The 5,709-nt window shown below is 48.7% G+C and overlaps 1 long non-coding RNA gene across 1 annotated transcript; it reads right to left on the bottom strand.

Annotated features, from left to right (window-relative positions):
- Window positions 1-669: 669 nt before the first annotated feature.
- Window positions 670-2,136, bottom strand: LOC123074362 (uncharacterized). The gene is made up of 3 exons (XR_006435940.1): window positions 1,319-2,136; window positions 1,023-1,243; window positions 670-938 (listed from the first exon to the last, which is right to left on the bottom strand). It is a non-coding gene; the product is annotated as an uncharacterized lncRNA (long non-coding RNA).
- Between the last annotated feature and the right edge of the window lie 3,573 nt (window positions 2,137-5,709).

The following is a 5,709-nucleotide window of genomic DNA, read 5'->3' as shown; positions in this document are numbered from 1 at the left end:
AAAGACAGGAAAAATAGCAAACTGATAAAGCATTGCAGGAGAAGATATTTTGGAGCATAAAAAACTTTACAAGCAGAGTCGTAGTTCTAGCTACCTAGGGGCACTGATGATTGCATGCTCAGGCATTTGTTCCTCCAACGTCAGACTATTCTGGTTCTTCTCATGCCTACTTATCCTGCTTTCAACAAGTTCAGAAGCACCCGGCACTCAATGTTAACACTTGACACCCACCTTCTATTCTTCCCTTAATGGTGAGGATAAGCGCGCACAAATTCCCCGATTTACCGAAGAGAATGCGATTGGAATGTCTCCAAAAGTGCGAACACACGTTCAGGCAGGCAAGTATTAGGGCTGGTGATCACAGAGAAAAAAGATGGTGAAATTATTGCCTCCAGATCGACACGTTCGTCCATAACATTACTCGGTTAATCTGAAGAACAACGGTTCCAAGTTGACATGCTTTTACATGCAGGAGTTACAGGGTAATGCTCTGAACTTTTGAAGAAAATGTCATTCTTGTTATGATCGATGTGAACTCCGAGCATCTTATCTCAGCCCGAATCAAATCTACTGAATGGCACAACCGAACTTTCTATCAGACCATTCATGATGCTTCAAGTTGGACAGGAAAAAGACAGGAAAAACTAGCGAACTGATAAAGCATTGCAGTAGAAGATATTTTGGAGCATAAAAAACTTTACAAAGCCGAGTCGTGGTACTAGCTACCTAGGGGCACTGATGATTGCATGGCGTGGAATTGGACACCTAAGCTACCTAGTCCACAATAAGTAGCTTCCTGGCAACCAAACGGAAAAAGAGCTATCTCTTGGTACTATGCCTAGCCGTGGGTGGGCTTGCTCTTCTTTTTGACCTTGCTTGATCACTCACTAGTAGCAGTAGGGATTGGGCTGATCCAGGCATGCATGGGGTGGAGAAATCTGAACAAACATATGAGTGCTGAGCTTGAGGTCAACCCAGAGGTTGGGATGATAAAAAACTTGTCTCAGGCTACGAAGGTTTACCTTGTCATCTCAAGCTTCCCTTTTTGTTTCTCCATTTTTCTTGAAGACCGTGACACTGGGTGGGCAGGCTTGATAAGAAGATGGATTAGAGGGATAAGACAGCAGAAGAAATAGGGTACAGTTACATCACTGAGCTAATCAGCGCAGGAGCATGGTCGAGCCGACAAAAGGACATGCCGTAGCACCACCGATTTTTTTCTGTTGCAAATTCTTGATCTCGTCTGCAAAATCGTGATCTGAAGTCAACAGAGGAAAATCTTGTTCGTCACACAGTCAGGCAAAGTTTGTCGCCTTACTGGAAGCAATAGCTCGGCGGTCTCCGCATATAAGAGCACCTCCAGCCGTTGAGCCCCCCGGAGACATTTTTTTCGCCGCTTGGGGGGCCGCCGGTGAGAATTTTGGCCTGGGGATGAAAAATCTCCAGCCGTTTCCACCCCCAAGCGAGGCCGTCGTCCTTGCCGCGCCGCTCCGTCCGAGGCCGCGCCTAGCCGCGGCCGCCCTCCGCTGCTGCCCCCGCCCGCTATGGCCGCCGTTGCTGCCTGGTCGCAGCCATCACACGCACGCACCCAGCCGCCGTCCGCTGCTGCCCCCGCCCGCTATGGCTCTGCAGCTCGGACGACGAGTTGGTGGCGAGCGCGTTGGCGCCGGTGATGACGCGCGCGCGGAAGCCGTCGTAGCTGGGCGAGGACGTTGTTGGCGGCTGCCTGCGCCTGCGCCGGGTGGCATTGGACCAAGGTGGGGGTGACGCGCGGGCGCTCCTCCGAGGCCGCGGCGGCGGCGGCGACGAGGACGGAGAGGAGGAGGAGGAGGAGGAAGGGGGCACCGAGCTCGCCATTGCCGGTCTCGGGCAGCGAGTAGTCGGCGAGCAGGGAGGCAAGTGCTCCGCCCGGCGGCGAGCTCCGCCCGGCGGCGAGCTCCGCCCGGCGGCGAGCTCCGCCCGGCCGCGAGCTCCGCCCCGGCCACGCTCCGCCCGGCCTCGAAGTTGCTCGCCCCGCGTGTCGTGGCCGCCCCGGAGTCCATCGCCCTCGCCCCGTCCACGCCCGGCCACGAGCTCCACCCCGCTCCGTTGAGGGCGGCCATGACACGCAGGGCGAGCGGCGAGGCAGGCGCGTGGTGGGGAGAGAGAAGAAGTGCGCGTGAGGGTGGGACGTGGAGAAAAGGGAATGAGAGAGGGGGTGGGAGGCTGACTGTGGGCCAATTGCATGTAAAGTCTTCTCTCTCCGCCCCCAAGTGACCCCGGTGGGCTGGGTTTCGTCTGGGGTCGCCGGCTGAATTTTTAGGTTAATTCGGCGAAAAAGAGAAGTTGGGGCCGTGACTGGAACGATTTTTAACCGCCGGCGCCAAAAAAGGCCTCTTGGGGGGTGTCTTTGGGGGGGGGGGGGGGGCGGCTGGAGATGCTCTAAGGCGCAATTCCTAGGGATAGTACTCTCACCCATGGATAAAATGGTTTAGAAGGCTTGGACTCCTTCAAAAGTCAAGTTCTTTACTTGGTTGGCTCTCCAAGATAGAATTTGGACCGCCGATAGATTGGCAAAGCGTGAGTGATCTAATTGTGATCTTTGTCCTCCTTGCAAGAGGGTGCAAGAATGTGGGACTCACCTATTCTACAAATGCCGCTACACTAGAAGGCTTTGGTCTTTGGTCATTGAGAAGTACCACATTCTCGGGCTAGTCATTTTTGCTTGGCTCTTGTTCGACTCGGTTGAGGCTTGGTGGGCAAGTACTTGGCACGCCAAACCGACAAGCCTAGGCATCACTCACCATGCTTGTCTCGTGGACAATTTGAAATGAGAGTAATCCTCATTCGTGTATTCGGGTTACTTGTAACAAACTCTATTATCTCTTATTTAATGGATGAGGCAAAGCTTTTGCCTCCGTTTAAAAAAAAAGTTGGTTAAGAGATAAGAATGCATTCAGAGTGCAGCTGATAACTGGTCTGGCATCCAAGCATTGCCAGTATTTGGAGAATGGAAATCATTCTTCATTTTAGACAATCCGAGATTCCTTCGGGTGTTAGATTTGCAAGATACGAAGGGTCTAGAGGATCACCACCTCCATCAAATTATGGAACATTTTCACGTAAAGCGCCTTTCACTAAGAAAGATGTGGTCGGATTTTTTAGGCTGCCGAATCCATAGGTAACTGAGGCACCTAGAGAGACGCATGATGTGCTATTGACTTGCTTTTCTAAAAAATGAAGCTCGATGTGTGCATGGAGATTCTAAAGGTACATGCTTACATCACTGATGTGAACCACCAATTTTTTTTACACCCGTAGCAACGCCCAGGTTGACGACTATATATACCCGTCTTGTGTGGTACTGTACCTTTGCACCAACAACACAAGTCTGTAGCATCAAACTCTGCGGCGAATGACAATGTCAATGTCAAAAGCTGTGGCCATAGTGATGGTTCTTCAGTTGATGATGATGATCTTGGTGGTGCACCAGGAGCGAGCAGTGGTAGCTTTTCCAATGGAAGAAACCAAAGAAGGATCGGTGGTAGCTTTACCAATGGAAGAAACCAACGAAGGATCGGTGCACTATTCGGTGGCTCGTAAGATCTCTGCCACAACAACTTCACTTGATAGTCCTCATCAGTGCCGTACTTGGGACCGAAAGGGTTGCCCTCCCTCCCCCATCTAGCCTGGATAACTACAGTGTTTTTTATTTGCGAATGTACTTACAGTGTCATTTGCCAGGAAATGATGAATAAAGATAACATCTAAGCTATTATTTTCTCGTGAGAGTTCCAGTACTACTTTTCTCTCTCCCTGCAATGCTTCTCTGTATTTGTTGCTGTTTTGTTTTCTGAAACAGTGGGGGATCCCCCCACGGTGTCGTCTATGGTGGTCCTAGAAATGTGGACTAGCTCAGTTTTGATCAGCACTTTCCAGCGGGCACCTCCTCTCAAGTCTCGAAGATGAAGTTGTTTCTGATTTTTCCAAATGTTCCAAAGGGCAGAAATACACACTTCCCAGAAGCAGGGTGAAACAAATATTTCTCTCTGTATTTTCCTAGATACTTCTTCCAGCACTAACTCATTCAAGAAAATTGCAAGGCCTTCATAGGAGGTTAAAAACTACCACATCATGCACTACCACAGAACTCCAGATTGCAAACGGTCAAAATGGCTTGCCGCTGATGTAAGAGACACATCGCACCAGGATATCAGGATCAGAACATGTCTGCGTGTGTGTGGACCAAGCTAACACAAGTCCCAAGCCGACCAAACACACCTGCTTAGCAGTACTAGCTGATGCCTGGCTAGCGGGTTTATGTGGGTTGTTATGTATTTGAGTCAGGTTTATCTGTGCTTGCGTTCATCCTGTAATGTTCTTGTATTGGGGTTCTATTGTTGGGTTGGTTATGTGTGTCGGAGTTTTAATTGCCATGTCAGAACAGATAGCAATGCGACCATGCCTTACTTATTTGCTTATACATGTCAGTTTACACGATGGTAAAGTAGATGGACACATAACCAATTGACAAAGAACAGAAGAAGTACACATAGCAACAACCGGTCTCACCTCTCATCTTCTTGTACATAACAAAATAAGCTAGAAAAAATTCCTTAATTAACACTATCTTAAATTTCGTTTCCTTATTTGACACTGGAAAACTTTTTCTTCCCTATCTAACAACGAGTTTAAATTTTGTGCCTTTTATGACACTTTCGTCCATTCTGAGCCTAAATAACACTTGAAAAGACTCTTTTGCCCCTCATGTGATATGTGTGTGTGCGGGGCAGTAGCACACACACAGCATCAGTGCGAGGACAGTAGCACACTGCACACACGTGGCAGCACACACACACGCGTACACACACTGCAGCATGCACGCACGCGCACACACACACAACAGCACACACGTATGCAGCACACTCACAGGCAGCAACACACACACGCAACAGCAGCAGCAACCCACAAGCCCATAACCTGGCCACTAAGTAATCCCTATATACATGCATGCCCAAGTCTAGCACTTGCGCAGCATCCCATAACTTTTTTTCCCCATAATGGCCACACAATCTGGCCTGGATGCAATGCGTACAAACGCGGTCAAGCACTAACAGACTAACTAACTCACCTTATCTCTAGTGCTCAATGTGACATGCAACACATCCATGATCCACACTTGCACTGTATAACATATGGCAAGATTAATCCTAACACGCAGCACACAGGCATGCAACAACACGCGCGCGCGCGCACACACGTACACACGCAACAGCAAACCCACACGCAGCAGCACAAACACACACCTGCGGCAGTACCACACACGTGCGCGCACAATCATACCACATGAGGGCAAAAGGGTCTTTTCAGGTATTATTTAGGCTTAAAATAGACATAAGTGTTATAAAAGGCATAAAATTTAGACTCGCTGTTAAATAGGGAAGAAATTATTTGTCGATGTCAAATAGCGCATAAAATTTAGACAGGATGTTAAATAAGGAATTATCTCAATAAGCTATTATGCTTCGATTCTCTCTTACGCTTCCCTGAAAATAACACGATCATCACGGAGCAATACACAACAAAAGATTTATGTACAAAAACGATGTCTCTTGAGTCTCATCATTTGAACAACACAGCTCATAGGCTAGCCATTGAATAACTGACACAAATACAAAAGTAGGAACACTAATACGCAAAACTCAATCAAACCAGGATGTAGCTAGAAAA

This window comes from Triticum aestivum, chromosome 3D, assembly GCF_018294505.1.
Source record: "Triticum aestivum cultivar Chinese Spring chromosome 3D, IWGSC CS RefSeq v2.1, whole genome shotgun sequence".
NCBI classification, from domain to species: Eukaryota; Viridiplantae; Streptophyta; class Magnoliopsida; order Poales; family Poaceae; genus Triticum; species Triticum aestivum.
Note: the sequence above shows the minus strand (reverse complement) of the source record. Positions and strands in the feature narration are given on the sequence as shown.